Below are 20,348 nucleotides of genomic sequence, written 5' to 3' on the forward strand. Positions count from 1 at the left end.
AATTGTGTTTTTTATTTCATATCCAACTACTATGGTTACCTGCTCGCTTCAATAAAAGAAGCATGCTGAGTTTCAAGAAACTAATTCTTAAAGAGAATGGAAAAATAAATGTTAATTTCAATAATTTTTTGTTTTCTAAAATTAGATAGTCTCATAATAGTTTATGAAAAATAAAACATAATCTACCTTCTGTTTTCTTTTCAAGAATTGTCGTAAGAAAAAGAAGCTTAATTTTACCAACACACTTATTCTGAACTAGAATTTTTACTTATGCTTAAATCTTTTTACATAAACATGATATAAAATTCTACGAAACGTTTTTGATAGATTTTCAAAAAAAATGTTGATCAACATCATTCTATGCAGGGTTTTGGCAGTTTATTTATTGTAGTACCAAAAGTAACATTAAAGACATTACCAAAGAAATATATTTTTAACATAAAAAAATAGCTCTAATCTAAATATCCTTGCAGAAAACTATAGCTAGACTCTGCAGCTCAGAACCAGACAGTATTCAGGCTGTCTGTTCCTCAAAGTTTGCTAACTACTATTCAGAACCTAGAAAGTGGGACGCTCGCTGGAGCTGGATTTCTTTTAGGTTTTACCATGAGTTTTCCAAACTCAAGTTAAGGGCACAGTTCTCTAGGAAACTGCCCTCAATTCAGACACCAACCCTGGGCACTCTCACTTTTAATTAGCTGACAACAAATTCAGTGATTCTCATGACTAACCTTACGTTCAATTATTCATTAGAATGACTCATACAACTCAGGAAAGCATTATACTTATAATTATAGTTTTATTACAGCAAAAGGATACAAATCAAAAGAGAGAAAAGGAAGAGGCACACAGGATAAATTCCACTAATTGGTGGAATTCCAAATGCAAAGCTTCTGTTGTCCTTAGACAGATACTACTCTCATGGCATCAAAGTGTGACAATACTCAGAGTATTGCAAACCAGGAAAGCTCACTGAAGCTTTAGAGTACAAGTTTTTTGTTTGTTTGTTTGTTTTTTAATCAGGGTTTCATTAAATAGGCATGATTGAATGAATTATTGCCTGTATGATTCAATCTCTAGTTTCCCTTCCTTCCCTGGTTGTCAGACTGAAATCATGTAGCTCAAGGCCTCAAACCTCTAATCAAGTAAGTGGTATTCCTGATTTGGCCAGCCCCGGTCCTGAGTCATCTTGGTTTCTTAAACTATCTAGGAGACAGCCATAACTCACCTCATTTGCATAAACTACCAGGTGTAGTCCAAGGGGCTCACTATAAGTAACAAAGGCTCTCATCACCAGGGAAAGTGCAAGGGGTTAGATGTTACATATCAGCAACAGAAACAAAAGCTGGCCAAATTCTTTGTTACAAAGAGTCTTTGCTATGAACAACATCTAATTATAAATTTCAAATCATGACACCATTAAAAATATGAAAACGATCAAGATCACAGTAGCAAATTAAGTCTGTGCTAGAAATCCAGAGCTCTCAGCTGATGCCTGCTCCTGAGAAGCCGTCACAAGTAAAGACCTGGTTCAGGTGAGAGCAACATAGCTGCTGGGAGCTCAAGAGGGACTAAGGGAACCAGAAAAGCACAAAACTTCAAGGAAAAAAATACAGAACAAGATGATGATAATGTCAAAGCAAAAGTAAATTAAAGCCCCCAAAATTGACCATTTTCTTTTCTTTAATAGGAAAGAATCTACTGGTTCACAGATCAGCATAAATTGGCTAAGTCTCCCTTGATAGCCCAACAATCTTTTTTAATGTATCTTAAATGTGACCCAGGGTTTGAAAAATAAAACTTGTGTTTTGCATGTATTCCATTTGGGATAGCACATTGTCAGACAAAGGCTTGTGAGTTTACTTTGAGGACAGGTGGTTTGAATGGCAAAACTCATACTATACAAAGAGGATTAGTTGTTCTTATTCTGGTGGCCTGTACACTACTGTCCTTGTTACATCTCAGAATGATGGTCTCTCAGCCACATATAATTTAACTCTGCTACCAAAGAATGGGAATGTATTGATTTGAGATGATAATTTATCAATCTGCCTTTAGAAAGATGGTTGCCCCATTGCTCCAGACAGGGGTCGGTAGCACATCTTAGCTCTAGACAATATAAAGTCTCATAAAAGCCCTTGAATTGCCTGAAGCTGGCTGATATTCAAAAACTATTATGTGTACAATATAGAGAATGAAAGCTAACTTGGTTGTGTGTAGCTCTATGGAGGAAAAAAAAGAAGTTTGTCTAATTGGATTTTATAAAAATTACACCATGAGCAGCAAAACATTAATAAAGGTGTGAAATATGTGTCAAAGAGTAGCCTAACTTATTTTAAATCTTCTCCTTTTGTTTTTCTCAAAATGAAGTCATAAAATTATATTCTTGATAGTGGAATCATTCAGAATTTTGTGGTTTATAATTCTGCATTGGTATGAAAATCATAAAATTAAAAAAAAAGAAAAAGCTTTGAAAGCAATTTTATTTATTACAGTGAAGAGGAGTTAGAACTCCCAAAGAGAGGAAGGCAAATAAATCATATCCCTCAGAGAAAACTTCAAATCCTAACCCTAGTGGCTTAACCTTAATTACAACTTCTTAATAATAATAAAAAAATTTTTCTCTGGAATCTCAGCATTTATAAAAATGCCAATTATTTTGTAAATGATAAAGAAAACATAGTATTTCTACTTAATGTGCAGAGCAGATTCCATGACCTACTTGGAAATGCAGTGAATTATTTTCTAAGTCTCTATTCCAAAGAAAAAGTCTAGAGAAACCAAAGTGGAGTCTTGGTATGCAGAAATAACCATCACTTAGTGCCTTTTTAACAGTTTTATTGAGATATAATGGGCAAATAAAATCATAATATATTTAAAGTGTATAATATGACTTGATATATGTATATATTATAAAAGAATTTCCATAATCAAGTCAAGACGTCTGTCATCTCACATATTTACTTTTTTTTTTTTTTTTTATGAGAATGCTTCGGATCTCATCAGCAAATTTCTGCTATACAATACAGTACTATCAACTATAAAACTATAGTTACCAGGCCATACATTAGATCCTCACACCTTATTCAACTTATAAAGTTTGTACCCTTTTATCAACCTTTCCTTATTTTCCTTACTCTCCTCCTCCTGCTGGTGCCTTACTTTGACGGCTTCATACTTTTTGAATTATAAGTGTGCTATTGAGTTAAGTTTATATCTCACAGTGACATGATTTATAAGATAAAAAGTCCCTTTATTGATGTACAGTTTAAAATTATCATAGAAATTTCTCTGAAACTAGTGAGAGTACTTAAAATGTTAAGCTCACAAGTTAATATCTTCATTGCTCCCTGTATTAGTCTGCTCACAGACTGGGTGACTTAATGCCATAAACTGGGTAACTTAAACAAAAGACATTTATTTCTCATAGTTCTGGATGCTGAGAAGTTCTAAGGTCAAGGTGCCAGTCAATTTGGTGAGGATTCTCTTCCTGCATTCTTTCTGTGTACTCACAGGGCAGAGAGAGAACCATGTCTCTCTTCATCCTCTTATAAGGACACTAATCCAATCATGAGCTTCTCATCCTCATGACCTCATGACCCTAATTACCTCCCAATGGTTCTATCTAGAAGTGTAGTCACATCGTGGCTTAGAGTTTCAACATATGAATGGAGCTGGGAGTGGGAGGTAAGAGGAACAATTCAGGCCATAGCCTCCCCAAGTATTTGCATGTGGTACGTGTACCGCTTCTTGATTTTCTAATTCAAAAACTCTACTCATTTTTCTGTCTATATTAAAGAAAACAAAATAGTATTTTTAAATTGCTTTACTGTTAAGGAAAATCTTTAAGCTTTCTTTATACAAATAAACTTCATATTTTAGAAGTTTTAGATTTACAGCAAAATTGACCAGAAGGTACAGATATTACTTCCTGCCCCTCAGACATGTAAGCTCTCCCATTATCAACATCTGTCATCATAGTGGTATACTTGTTACAACTGATGAACCCACATTGACACATCACAATCACCCAAAATCTGTAGTTTACATTATGGTTTACTCATTGTGTTGTATATTCCATGGGTTTGGACAAATGCATAATGACATGTATCTACCATTATAGTATCATACAGAGTAGATTGCCTGCCCTAAACTTACCCTGTTTTCTGTCTATTCATCCCTCCCTACCTTCCTCTCTCCTTCCCTCCCTCCCCCAGCACAGTGAGTGACAGGTAACTTGGCAACAACTGATCTTTTATTGTCTCCATAGTTTTGCCTTTTCTAGAATGTCATGTAATTGAAATTATGTGATATTTAGCCTTTTCAGATTGTCTTCTTTCACTTAGTAATATGTTTTTAAATCCCTCCATATCTTTTCATAGCTTGATAGCACATTTCTTTTTAGTGCTGAAAATATTCTATTGACTGGATGTACCACAGTTTATTTATCCATTCACTTACTGAAGAACATCTCAGTTGCTTCCAAGTTTTGGCAATTATGAATAAAGCTTCTATAAACATCCATGTGCAGGTTTTACATGGATCTAAATTTTCAACTCTCTTGGGTAAATACCAAAGAATATGGTTGCTGGATCATATGATAAGAGTATATTTAGTTTTGTAAAAATCCACCAAGTTGTCTTCAAAGTGGTTGTACCATTTTGCATTCCCACCAGGAATGAATGAGAGTTCTTATTGCTCCAAATTCTCACCAGCATTTGGTGTTGTCAGTGTTCTGGATTTTGGCCATTCTAATAGGTGTGATGTCCCATTGTTGTTTTAATTTGTATTTCTTTAATGACATAATGTGTAGCATCTTTTCATATGATTATTTGCCATCTGTATATCTACTTTAGTGAGATGTCTGTTAAGGTGTTCGTTCCATTTTAAAATCAGATTATTTTAATGCTGAGTTTTAAGAGTTGTTTTTATATTTTGGATAACTGTCTTTTATTGGATGTGTCTTCTGCAAATATTTTCTCTCAGTCCATGGCTTGTATTCTCATTCTCTCACAGAGTCTTTCACAAAGCAGAAATTTTTAATTTTAATGAAGTCCAGCTTATCAATTCTTCCTCTCCTGGGTCATTGCTTCATGTTGTATGTAAAAAGTGATCACCAAAGCCAAGTTTATCTAAATTTTTTCCTATGTTATCTTCTAGAAGTTTTATAATTTTGCATTTTACCTTTAGGTCTGTAATCCATTTCTAGTTAGTTTTTGTGAAGAGTATAAAGTATGTGTCTAGATGCATCTTTTTATATGTAGGTGTCCTTCTTAAGCTTTAAAATACACTTTTACTGAGAATAATGGGTAATCATTTTAAAAAGTTAGCATTTACTGATGCTAATGCTGTAGGCACAGGCAATGTTCTAAGAGCTTTTATGTCTTAAATTCATTTCATCGTTATGACAACCTTATGATAAAGGCAATAGTATTTACATTTTACAGAAGAGAAAACTGATTTCAGGAAACTAAATAGCTTGCTCAAGAATGCAGAAGCAGGCAACTGAAGGATCCAGGTTGGAAGACAGGCATTTTTGGTTTCAGAGCACACCCTCATACTCATATACCCATAATATATATATGCTATTGCAACTTTAAAAAATAAACTTTGTTTTAAGATTATAGAGCTGAATAACAATTAGAATATGTAAAGGCAATATTCTTGCCTATGGCAATGTTTTTACTTTTGAAAAAAAACAATATAAAAATTTTAAGATATAGAATACTTCATAGCTATGTGTGTTAGTTACATTTACAGAATAAATCTGAAGAAATATATCCTCTTAGAAATCAGGGAATAAGCAATAAGTGGATGTATATCTAATGAAAGTATTTGCTCTCATGGTGTATAGATTAAGATTTTAAATTGCGTGTTACAATTAATTATGACATCAAAAATAATTGGAGTTTGGTCATATTATGCAGTTGATTAAATATCACAAACTTGAAAAATCTATGATAAATCATTCTTATTTACAACCACCAGACATTGGTAACATTCAGAAATGTAATCTGCATAGCCTACAATTATTTCTAAAGTCTTTAAGAGAGACTTTAATCTCACCACACAGACACTAAACTGGAAGCACAAACTCAGTTTGTCTGCGTTAGCTTTATATTCACTTTGTCTAACTTGGATGGCTTCATATAACCAAAAAATCAAATCATGTACATTGAGTCTTCCAGGTAAAACAGTGTAATAACAAATACATATTACCTAGGCTATACCAGTTGTTATAGTCCTGTGCTCACATAGTTTGTGTACAGAGAACACAGTGCTACAAATCTTCATTTATATCCTCTCTGAAGCAGAAGTTTTCACTGTTCTAGCAAACTGCCCAACCTCTCACTAAGATCGATCACATTTTTATTTCTGATATTTCTTGTATTTAGCTAATAATTTCTGCCAGCTTTCTGTCATCTGAATCACTGCCACCTGCTTCACATGATCTGCCCTTAAAAGCAGCCCTCAATATTATCATTTAATTTCTTCTCCAGCCGAAAGCACGTTTAATGTCCTGCAATCACACAGCACTTTATTTATGGATATAAGACAACTCTTTCACCCTCAAAAGTGGTGCTATCTGGGTTGCACTAATAAACAATCCAAAAAGTGTTTCTAATGCCACACTTTCCAGACTGGAGAGTTTTCTGGGCTGTTTTTGGCAGTAGTAGAGACACCAGATGCTAAAAGGTTGATGTTCAGAAGCCGGATGTTAGATGCTATAAGGAAAGCGTGCTGTGTAGCAGACTCAGAATATGATTGTCTTGCCATGTGCCCTCCATCCAAAACAGGAGAAAAATAAATAAAACTCAATAACCATCTTTGAGTCAACAATAGTCTGTAAGGACACATTTTAAATCAAATTCAGCGTGAATTTGCAGATGGAAAAAATTTGTTCTCAAGACTTTTTTCCAAGTATTGTACATATAAAGCAGAAATTTATATAGCTAAATTTTAGGTAGGTTGAATCATAGGAAGTTATCATTTTAGTGAGTAAAAAATGGTCAAATAATGTGGCAAATTGAAAAATATGGCAATTTCATATAATTCTGCCTAGTACTCAGGTTGTAAAATATAATGACCCTAATTTCTATTGAAAATAATGAGAAACATTATTATGCAAAAAAACGAGAATAGTAAAACAGCATTTAACATCACATCATCTATCTCATTTGTCTGGATTAAGTGTCATGCATTACCTTAATTTTCAGCTATTGCTTACATTTCACACACTCTAGAAGAATGTCACAAAACAGATTAAAAAGTGGAAATATAAATCACTAATTCCGCTGTCTAATACCGTGATTTCCAAACACTATACTGACAAACGATGATAGTATTATGAACTCTCCAGTTCAATAATCCAATATCCCAGCAGTAGTTAGCAAAAGTAGTGTGAAATAAAACACATTCTGAAATAAATGCGAAGATTAAAAATACTGCTTCAAAGTCTGTAAACTTATTACATGCCATTATAAAGTGCCAACAGTTTTCCATTCCCAGTACTTTCGTTTTACTTTAAATTGATTGGAATTACCACATTAAATCTATGTCTTTGAGAGCTCAGCATGGGAATAAGAAGTCAGATTAAACACAATATGGTCAGCAAATTCACACAGTATAATTATTTTTTTCTTATCATTCTAAGCTCTTTACTCAAATCCACTTGTATTTAAGGAACACACTATTTTCAAGGCACTGCGTGTGTGCTATGAATAAAACACAAATTTAAACACTCCTTTTTCCTCAAAGAGTTTACATTCTGACTTTAGAGGCAAGATATGAGCACTTGTGTGGCTTTTTTTTTTTTTAATAAATTTAGTTTAAATGGCATGTTAAGATAGCAAAATAAAAGAAGAGTCACAAGGCAGTACATGATTGTCAGATGTATATGGTATAAACGGTAATTAATGTTAGAATTCAGAAGAGGGAAAGATCTTTTCCTGCTCAGTCCAGAAAAGGTTCGTATGTGTAGTGGAATTAGTGCTTCCTTTAGAGGATCACTGGTGGTTGGAAGAGAGAAGGGGAGAGAGATTATTTTTATTCTGGAGGCCATGGGCTTGGGCTAGGTAGATAGCAGACATGAAAGAACATTAAAATAGTTATTCCAAACTGGTTTCTAATTACACATCACTACTACTTTAAAGTTAATCAATTTTTTTGTCACACTTTAGTTACTTAGAAATTATATTACTCATTATTGTCATCAAAGTATTTATCACCACATCAATTTATTTATCAAAATATTATTTGACATCTTAAAATCCCAACTGGTATTTATTTTAGGTTCCCCAGAAAAAGTACATTCTGGTAAATTTATAGTAGCTACTTGAGATGGCTAGAAAAATAAGTCCTACATATTGGGGACAAGAGAGCTCTGTTTCATTCATTTTAATATTTCAAAATGGAGTCTATGAGAAAATTCTAAATTTGAAATATTTTCCATTTCTAGTTCCATCAAAGATTAACATATAAATGTGTTCTAAGTTTTACTTCTGAATCCATAAAGGAACATGAAAATATATATATAAATGAAAAAAAATTAAGATATCATTTCCCATTTTCTGTATTTTCACTTTCAACTTCCCACCATAGCTAGTGACCACACACTCAAGGACCACGTCTCACAAAAGGCAGGAGGAATTCAAGCTGACTACCTTTTTGGAATTTGGAGAGGCATTTAATGCTTTATTGCCTTCCACTCAGACTGATTCTAGTTCTACTCGTCAGAAATCAATGTATCTGGAATTGTTTTCCAAAAGAACACTATGTCAAATGATCGACTTTCCTTTGTGAAAGTTACCAATATACTAGAAACCTTTTTTTCATTATGTAAATGTTTATGACAATTATGCTGGATGCACAGTCTTTAAATTGATTTTAATTTATGAGAAGATTATAACATTTTAAAACATTGTGTATTTGACCTTTGCAATGGTTTTCTGTGTCTCCTGTTGCTCCTGCAGCTTGAAAAATTGAATAGAAAGGGGAAGTACTTTGATGGGGAAAGAAAGAAGACTGTGAGCATAAAGAACAGCCTGGGCTACTTACTCAGAAGAAAAAAAAAAAGCAGTGATGTAGAGAATTAAAAACCAGCAGATAGGAGGAAGGGACGATTAAAGGGGAAGACAGAGAGACTGGGACAAAAACTGGAAGGAGGGGCAGAAAGAAAAGAGATAAACAGGGCAATGGGGGGATTTTGAGGGCATAAGAGAGAATAGCAATAGAAAAGGAAATGGGAATAAAGAAATGTAAGAGCAAAGAGAGGGGAGACAGATGGGAGAGAACTTGACCGACAGAGAGAAGAAACTACAAGATTAAGGAGAGTAAATGAGTGGTGGATCAGGGTAGACTAAACGACAAAGGGAATAGTGAAAATTGTGTGTTCAAGTTGCCCAAAGCAACCAAGGTTCTAATAATCCATCATATAAGCTGCTGTAAACATTATAAATACCTAGAAGTAAAGAGATTTGGGTAAATTGTTAACTTTGGTAAATTCCTCATGTTTGTCATTCAGAAAAACATAATAATTGACCGGTGGGCAAAATGGACAGCTTTCATGAAAAGATCCCTGGGAATTTATTTGAGAAATGTACATATTTTATAACAAACTTTACATATCATAGTTTGAATAGATATGCTTTGAATGCCAGTGCAAGCTTCCATTCATCATTTGCCCTACTGTTATGTAGGCTGTGTTCTTCCTTCTTCGTTTTATCCCACCAAGCCCATCTATTTTTTAAGACATAGCATAAGGAATAATATTGAATATTTAAAAGATCATTGTAGATCTGGCTACTACAGGAATCCTCTTGCCCTCACTATGGCATCTTTACAGTACTGGCAAATTTCTACATAAAATAAAGTGTTAACATCTAAGAGTTTTCAAAGCATCATGTAAATTAGGTTATCATAACATTATCTGCTTTTTAAAAAAAATTTATGAAGAAATTGGTGTTCAAAGACGATAAATGAGTTGTTCAAGGTCATAAAGTAAGACTTCCAAAATTTGAAACCTTAAGCCACGTCTTTGTGCAGAAAAGCCAACACTTTTTTTTATAATATCCCAATGCACTATCCCCAAATACTGTTAGAAACCTACAATCCCCATATTGTATCTTTAGTAACATTTTCGAGTGGGAAAATACAATAGTTAGAACATATGTGATAATTCGAAAGTACTCCTCCCACATTCTCTTCCCAAAATAGACATCTTTTAGCTTCTTCTCATAATCGTTCTTATAAATCTGATAAATAGGTTTTCAGTTCAGCCATGTTCAAGCACATATGACTGAAATAAGAAAAAAATTGAAAAAGATAATTTATTTGTTGATATTTTCCTTCAAAAATAAAACTCCTTTTATGGTACGAATTAGATAGCCATCATATTATAAGAGATGGATAAGCTAAAAGTTTACGATTACAGTAATAATTTAAAGAAATATATTGACATAGGTGTGCATAGGTACCCTATTAACAAATTCAGATATCCTTTTGGACAATTTAGAACAAAGTTTTATATTTACAGACTTCCAAAATCAGCCCTGGTTTTGCTCAAAACTGAGATGTTACTCTTCTTATTAGCTAACGAATTAGCTTGACACAATTTCATGAATATTGGTAGAACAAATGAGACTTTTAGTAAAAACTAAAAGATAGTTTTTTACTCAGCAGAAGAAAATATATAACCAAGGGTCTGGCAAGCTGTAGAGCCTCCCTCATTCTCCAAGGTCAGAATCCAGATAGGCAGACCAAAAAGCCTAGCAGTGCCTGGCACCTTTCTCACCCTCTTCTCCCACCGAGCTTCCCTGGTCAGTTGACTGCCAATGACCATTATATGACCTGACTCCTGGGGCGCTCAATGGGTATGGACAAAACTAGTTAATGGGGCATGTGCCTACCCTCAAAATTTTCAGGGTGCAGGTGTATGACTTCCATCCGGTGCACACAGTGTGCAGGCCCCAGTTTGGGGTAGGAGGGTCTAAGGGAGGAACAGAAAATTCACGCCATTGGAGGTTGAAGGGACAGAAGGAAAGCAGAGAAACCCTATGGCCTATATAAGATCCAACCCTTGTCCAGGCACTTGATTCTTCATTGAGCTGCCTGCTTGGACTCTCTCCCAAATGTACTCTGCTTTCTTGTTTCCTTGCTTTACTTAATAAAATCACTTCTGCTTCTGCTTGTTACTCTTTGCCTGCTGTCCTTCTCTGAGCATCTAAGCTCCACATAAATCTTTCATGGAGGACTCCAAGGACACCCATAAGGCAGACACTTGACTGCCAGTAACAATACCAATAGCAGTAGCCACAGCATCAGCTTTATCGTGCTGTTTCCTCAAGTCCTAATTACTAAAGGTGACATGAAGAAGGCCAGATGATACAGGTACACATTATGGTTTGTGTTACAGGAAAGGAGCCTCAAGCTTAGAGAATTGGAAACTTTTATGATGGGTAGTAATCATGCTTGCTCTTTTTGCCAGAAAGAGACATTTTTATTGAACTAGTTAGTAAGCATAGCTGCACTTTGCCCCAAAAAGATACTATCTCTATCTCCCAAAGTACTATACAATTATCCCTGAAACAATAGTTAAGAACAAAGAACAGTCAGAGTCTCACTGGTGAGATGTGCAGAAATACTGCAGACCTATGGAAATTATTTCTCAATAGGTTGGTTAATGTCTGTTTTCAGCTGTCTGCTAAATTATTCTGAAATTTGTTTTAAGAGTTGGGATATTTACTTAATAACCTAACTGCCTCTTACATTCTTTAATTGCAAGTAATTTTATTTGGAATGTAGTTTCTTTCTGTTATTCTTTCCACGTGATTCCATGGGAGAGACAAGTCAAACTGCCTTGATAAACATGAATTTAATCCATTTGTTATAAATATTACTTCTCACAAGAAACTCTGATTTTCTTCCAAGGGTTCAAACCAAACTCAAGCTCTAGGGCCAACACTGTCCCATTTCAGAGATTCCATATCAATCCAATGGTGCTATAAGACTTTTTGCTCCCCATGATATCCACCTTGTTAATTGCACCAGTAAATATGTTCTTTCAGGCTGAGATCTTGTCCTCTTCCCCCAAATCCCCAAAAACCTAAGTCCTGGACCTAGCCCCAACCTAGTGTCTGGGCCATGCCCCAGCTATGAGACCTTTGTCACTGACAAGATTGCCACCTTTGCCATCACATTTCTTCTGCTATCACCTTCCCTGGACCTGTGTCCCATCCTTTCGTTTGGGCTTTAATTAAATTCCTTGACATGAATTTCCTGATGTTAATTATCTATCTGATGAACCACTTTACTATTATTACCTACCCCAAATTTATTTATTAAACAAATAGTTCCTGAAGGACTACTAAATTCATGAATCTGGCCAGATCATGAGTTTGCAGTGGAATCCTCAAATTCTATATTTGACTGGTCCTGATTACCTGACTGGTACTGTCTGTTGGCTACTCCTTGGAAGATCTCAAGCTCCTTCTCCGAGCACTATGTATTGCTCCCAGTCTCATTCCAGGCTCTAAACGTCCATTCTGAGAACCATCATGCTTTGTAAGCACAAGGTCCTCCTTCAAATTCCCAATATCTGCCATAATTTTCTGCTTAAAAGAATTTCTGAATATTTTAATAGCACTAGAAATTGTAACTCTCAGCACATTGGTTTTATCATAAAATAATAGATTCGAAAGATATTGTGATATCATCTGCCATAGTCTGCTCATGTCACAGTTTTTAAGGTGTTTTCAACCAGCACAATCTAGAATTTTCACCTAAACAATCCAATATTTTCTTTCAAATATTAAGGTCTTTGAATATTTTTCACAGCCTCATGGTCTCCTTTTAACTAAAAAAGTAGTACTATACAGCTATCTAATTCAAGACATTTTGTTTCTTTGAAATATCTTTCCTTCTCAGTTTCTATGTATATATACTTAGTGTATTTGTGTGTATATATTCCCTCTGTTGTGAATTATTATGTTTCACTGCTAAGGAAGGGTTTACCAATTGCTAAACAACTTTAAAGGGGGGAAAAAAGATATGTGTTAAAACATTTATAGTTTGTAGAAATTTTGAGCCCTAAATAGAACAAAATGTTAGAGGATTTGTACACACTAATTAATAATAAATAACATAATATACACTAATATAGAAAATATATGCCTGACATGCTGTGGTAATATACACTCATATAATGGGCTATCTAACCCATACAGGTTTATGAAAAAGGGGTTAAAATTCTCAGCAGCACATGAATCACAAATCAAAGTAACTCAGTTTACTAGACATAGAAATTGGCAAAGCTCACAATAACCTCTGGGTGTTAATTCAATTCTACCAGAAAAGCATAGAGCCAAATAATCAGGACACATAACGCTGATGTCAATTAGTCCCTTTTTCTGTCAAATGGAATCATCTCTTAATCTAAAATTCAGACCAAGTTAAATAAAATTGTCCGGAATTTATTCCCAAGAAGGTACAAACCCTCACAGATAAATAATCATGGAAAGGAAACAGTTTGTCCTGAATTATGCAGTTCCACATCTATAGGAAAACCTTTTTTGATTAAACTTCTGTTATTCTTGGACTCTTCCAACAGAAACAATGATTTTTACATAAAAACTGCTATTCCTGATCCTTTCAATTATTTTTCCTCTTTCATGAGTTTTAGTTACTTATCTCAAATTTTTTTGAGAAATAATCAAGTGTGAATGGATGCTGAGAATGGATGACAGAGAGATGATAGATGATAAGTAGATGATAGATGATAAATAGATACATGATAGATGATAGATAGATAGATAGATAGATAGATAGATGATAGATAGATAGATATAGAGAGTAGATAGACAATAGACAGATAGATAGATAGGAAGATAGATAGATAGATAGATAGATGTGATAGATGATAGACAGATGTGACATAGACGATGGATTTTATGGATGAATGGATGGATAGATGGATGGATGATGATGATAGATGATAGATAGATATAAACAGAGATAGATGGATAGATAGATGATAGATGATAGACAGATAATAGATAGATAGATAGATAGATAGATAGACAGATAGACAGATAGAGGTTAGATAGATGATAGATGATGGATGATAGGCACATACACATCTTCATCCATTCATAAATACATATATACATAGGCAATTGATCAAGCACTATTTATTGAAAAATTTGCTTTTCCTCACTTGTATGCCAAGCTACTTCTGTCAGATACAAAAGTTTTTCTTACATGCGGGTTTTTTCTGGGCTCTCTATGGTCCTCCATTGGTCTATTTATCTACCTCTATTTTAATTACTGCAATTTATTATAAATATTGACATCTGGTGGAGCAAGTGTTTTCACCATTTACTTCTTCCTATGTCTTCTTCATTCTTGACTTGTAGTTACACGTACATTTTAGAATCTGTCTTCAAATTCCTTCTGAAAACAAAATAAACCCTATTGAGTTTTCATTAAAATTACATTTAATCTAGAAATTATTGTTTTAAAATTCATGTTCACAGTATATCTCTTCATATGTCTCTATATGTCTTTCTGATTTCTCTCAGTAATGTTTTAGTTTCTACATTGGTGGCTTTGCATAACTTTTGATAAATATGTTCTTAGATATGCGATAGTTTTCATACTACTTGAATGATATCTTTTTAAAGTTCATTTTCTATTTCTTGCTAGTAATAGAAATCCAATTGATTTTTTGATAATTCACTTTAAATCCAAAAGAAAAGAGTTCAACATTTTTACCATCAAGTATATTATGTACTGTAAGCTCATTGTAGATACCAAACATATGCTCCAGTTTGTTTACTGTTTCTTTTAAAAAGAATATAAAATTTTATCAAATGTACAGTCTGCATCTATGATAGAACTATAATCCAATAATTTGAGGATTTCACTAATTGTTTCTCTAAAGTTAAACTAAAATCGAAATCCCAGAAAAAAATTCAACATTTTCATAATATATTATCTTTTTCTTTTTTAAGGTTAAGATTCTGTTTGCTAATATTTGCTAACATTTTATTTACAAATTTTTGATTTATGTTCATGAATGAGATTGGCCTTTCTTGTACCGTCCTTATTAGCTTCTGGTATCAAGATATACTAGTCCTGTTATATAAGTTAGTAAAGCCAATTAAGCCTAGAACTCACTAGTAAGGCCAATTTTGTGAGAAATTTTTGATTACTGATTCTATTTCTCTAGTGGCTTAGACTTATCCAGGTTCCTCCTTCTTCCTGAATAATTTTTGATAAATTATATTTTTCTAAGGATTCTTTATTTCATATACATTTTCGAATTTACTGATATACATTACTAATATCCAGTCATTATCTGCTTAATTTCTGTAAAACCTGTAGTACTTTTCTCACAGCTGATACTGACAATTTGTTTCTTGTCTTTTCCCTCTATTTATTCTCACCAGAAGTTTGTCAATTTTACCAGCCTTGGAAAATGAAAAGACTTTTAGCTTTGCTTATTTTCTCTGTAACTTCTGCCTTATTTTAATCTGTTCTCTCTTTAAGATCCTAAATTGCTATATCTAGAATTATCGCTTATCTTTTTTTTTATTAATCTAAATCAGTTTAAATAAGGTTTCCCTCTCTTGCATCTGAATAAGTCTTGATAAAATATGTGATTATGATGTCATTTATAGTGGTAAATTTAAAAGTAGCATTAAAAAGTAGCATTGACATAATACTTTACAGTTTACAAAATGCTTTGATATACATTTCATTTTAAGCAATTCTTACAGAAACTTAGGAAAGTAATTCTTATAACCCATTTTAGAATTATAATAATTGAGGTCTGAGAATTTTCCAAGGCCTCATTACTACTAAATGACAGAATAGACACTTGAATTTCTGGTTTTAAAAGGTACGCTATTCCCAAAATAATATAGGCCCTTAGACAATTAAGCATGTTTCACTTTACATTTTATTGAATTACTTGTTGTTACTGTTGTTTCTCATATTACTATTATTGTTTTCTATGAACTATTGTGAGCTTGTTTTGGCAAAAATTCTTCAGCAATGCAGGGCTTAATTCTAACTGTTGTGATTGTTTCCATAAATCCTGTTCACATATAGTCTCCTTCTATGATCTAAAAATATTCATTTTATTGCTATCAAATTGCTATAATATTCCCTTAGGAATCTCACAAATATTAGTTCCAAATCCTAATATCTTTTTAAGCGTAGAACCCTTTAAGTCTGATTAGTCTCCAGGGCACATAGTTTTATTTGTTTTCTATAGAGCCGTCTTTAAAATATTTTTGAATATGTGGTTAATTTCTGAATGCACATTACCATTATTTCTAGCACCTTATCTTCCCTGTCAATGCACATAAGGACATGTACTGTCTGAAAAACTATCATCATCATCATCATCATCATCATCATCATTTATTCCAAAAAGAAAAACTAAGGATTCTGCTTTTCAGGCATGCAGTTTTCAAAGCCTTAAACAGATGATGTATGTTGAATACTTGCCTGCAGAGTGAATGTAGCTTAATCACATCAAGGATCTCATGAGAAAGTCAGTTTTACCCAGAGGGTTGTTCTCATTTCCCTTTATAAGAGGACTGGTAATGTTACTTCCAAATTTACCAACATATTATAAATGCTTTTCTCAATTACCTCTTTTGTTTATTTCACTGGCTCTCTGGTTATCCTTGCTGAACAAAATGCTTGGATCCCAACAGAGAAGCCCTTTGAGACCTACTTAACCATTGGCCCTGACATTAAGAAAAGGAACCCAAAAGGGTAAACTGCTTGGCATCCACATGAGAGACAAGCTGTCGATTGGCATTATTGAGAGGTTTTAGGGATTAATTGAGCAGAAGATCTGAACGGGAAAGGAGTATTCTGGTCTGCCTTTATCAAGTCTTCACAATCTGGCTTCATTATTCCAAAATGAAAGCAGAAAGGCTGTTCCTATTAAAAATAAATAAAGTAGATCAGTGCAGTGTTTTATATAGGGAGAAAGATGGTGAAATGTGACAAAGGAGCTGTGTTGAGAGTTCAAGACTTCTGTGTCAGAAGAACATGTCTTAGAGCATTACATGGATGTAGAGTTTACAATGGTAGCATGGCCACCAAGGAAACACTAGATGAGCAAATAAGAGGACACCTAAGAAAATAATACAGCACTTCAGGAAAGTTGCAGACTGGCTTGAAGCAACCTAGCACCTTGATACCATTTATTCCCCTGCTACCACCAAGGCATACACTTCTCTCAAACCTATACATGCACTTTCCAGATGTACTTGACCAAGAATACTGAAATCTATTGGATATGCAATAAATACATCCTAATACTGTTTGTCTTACCTTCTTCAAGTGCACTACTACCAAAACTGAGAAAATAGACATTTTTGGCTGTTACTTATTTTTACACCCCCTTCCAGAAACAAACTACACTTATAATCATTGCACTTCTGTTTAAGGAATATTTTCAACATCAGGATCTCCTGGAACTTGAACAAAATTCAGCATCAAGAAGATCATATCATCATGAGATAGAGAATGTAAAGGCAATACCCAAGGGAGCCCGATTATTATTTCTGCCTCCAACTCTCCAAGAACACAGAAAATACTTTCTCTAGCAAATGATGTTCTTTTAGTCAGAAGGCGAAGGGGGCGGGGGGAGGGCGTGGATTTCAAAAGGAAGAGAAGAATGAACAGTATCAAATATATCAAAATGGATGAGTACTAAAAACAGACCACCAAGTTTACAAACAATTAGTTATAGGTGACTTTATTAGTTCAAGGTAATGATTGAGGATGAGCATAGAACGTATGAAGATGCAGCAGTAGAAGCCTGAACTGTGGCAAACTTCCTGATTCCAGTCTTGCTCAACTCTAATTTGTTATGTAACCATTGCCAGGATGATCTTCCTAAATCTGAACACTTTATTCTTAAACTAAAGGTCTTTCATTGGCTTCCTATTTACCATACTGCATAGTATATCTGTTCATAATATATCTATTCATCCTTCACTCCAACTCATCCTTTGAGTGCCTATATTTTTAAAAAACTTTTTCTGAACTAGTAGGTAGAATTGAAAACCCTTTGTGTTTTACTATACTCACAACACACTTCTCTCATATCGCTGAAAACTTTCAATCCTATTTACATGTTTTCATGATTACCTTTCTTAACAGACTTTAAGCTCTTTGAGGGCAAACACAGTGTCTAGCACATTCTAGAAACCTAGTACTTAATTGTTAAATAAAAGAGAAGCAGAAACACAGAACAATGAGGAGTGGATTAACCTTGGGAAAAAAGAATACCTTTACCTCCAAACAGGAGAGAAAGAGAGAAAGATAGATAATGATGTAATAGGGAACAAACTAAAGTAATGGTGTAATAGGAAACCAACAAAATGAAAAAAGAATCAAATATCAACTCTAGGGAAAACTAAAATTTGTATAGGATAGGAATATTATATACAAATAGGATAAACTTGGAGCTAGTCTGGGCAATGGTAGCTCTGCGCTTATCTCCATAGTGTCTGGGACCAAGATTGGAATAAAAAGTACTACTTAGAGATTTATAATGTTCAGTTGAAATTCCAAATTTCCCCAGTGGCACCAAAGAACAAGTTTTCTACATTGTTTATTGAGAATTGTAAAGTATGATCTGCATCTGGTTTAACCAGTTATATAGTCTTATTTTAGCTATTGACTAACGTCTTATAAAAGATTCCTCAGGTGACTTGTATTTGGCTACCCTGAAACAAAAGTTTCTCACACATGTCTTAGCGAGTCATAATCCAAAGACAATGTACATCCTGTAAAACTGAGAAAGAACCATGGGGGCTGTGCCTAGAAATCTTAGACCTTTCTGATGTTTACCTATTCTTTCTCCTGCTATACTATAGCCTTTAACTTTATCAAAGCCACATATGAAGATACCCTGTGGAATCCTTTCAGTTCTCTAGCTTTGTGTAATTGATGACACTGGCACATTGAGTAGAATATTAAAGTGACCCTTAACTCTATAATTTAAATAATAGCTAAGACTTTGAGGAAAAGAAAGATGAGAAAAGGGAGATGTGAAACTTTTGATGATAGGCTGACTGCCAGGCCATTTTTGGTTTGAGGTCATGCAAATGCTGCAACCACTAATGGGAGGAAAATATATCAGAACTGGGAGGTGGAAGGTACTGAACCAAAGGAAATAATTACATAGATTAAAAAAGAAATTCATGTAGAGGAGAAATCAGCCAAGAATTTTGTAATTTTAGATACTTTGAAAAAAATGAAAGTAGTAAAAAGAACTAAAGCTAAGTTCACCAAATTACAGTTGGTGATTCTAAGAGAAGGAACAGCATGCCAAAAGGAAATCAGGCAAATATTTCTTTTGATCAGAATGTGACTCAGTCTACATGGAATCACTAAAAGAGACTGAACATGTTGCAAGGGAAGAGAACCAAAGACAAACAAAACACAATAAGTCATTCGTGGAGTGATACAAACAGCTTTTGGGGAAGCCTTTGCTAAAAAGGATTTTATACATTCAGATCCAAGGAGCTATTTCCCTTATATAAGGTACTACTGAATAAAAGAGTATATTTAGTCTTATTCAGAATGCTCAATTAGCTGTAACTTTTACAGAAATGTAGTTAGAGGATCAAATTCCCAATCTATAGGCTGGATAAAGGCAAGGTACATAAAACATATCTATAGTGAGGAAATTATATATTAAATGAAATACTCTTAGGTAGAAAATAAAATAATCCTTCCAAAGCTTCTGATGATGACAATATCATCAACTTTGGATTGGTTATATGATGATACCAAATAAAGTATCCCCTAATTTTATGCCTTTGACTCAAGTGATGATTGATGCTGCGATTGAAGAGTTTCTAAATATTTAGGCTCCTTATATTACTCTACTGATGGATGAGAAGGATTATGTAAGAGAAGCTGCCATTGACCTCTTTGCTCATTTCCCATAAATAGATTGAATGATGAAAAAATTAGCATCATTAATCAATATCACCCCAATAAATTTAATTTTTAAAAATTTATATTAGGATTACTCATAAGAAAAGAAAAATAAGAGTAAAATGGATGAAAAAACTGAAAACATTCAAGCTGGGTGGAAGTGTTCATGTGGTTAATTTTAAAGGGTATGGAAAAGGAGTAGATAGATGGAACGGCTATTAAAATTTTAATGGATCAATATAAGAGATTATAAGATTCAGCTGCCTTAACAACTCCTCCATTTATCCTAGGCTTGACACATTTTAAAAATCTAATGATGACATAAAAGCAGAATCTGCAGTCTCTTCTAAAGCTATGCTATTTAAAACAATGAG

The sequence above is a fragment of the Pteropus medius genome, unplaced genomic scaffold (assembly GCF_902729225.1).
Source record: "Pteropus medius unplaced genomic scaffold, Ma_sr-lr_union100, whole genome shotgun sequence".
NCBI classification, from domain to species: domain Eukaryota; kingdom Metazoa; phylum Chordata; class Mammalia; order Chiroptera; family Pteropodidae; genus Pteropus; species Pteropus medius.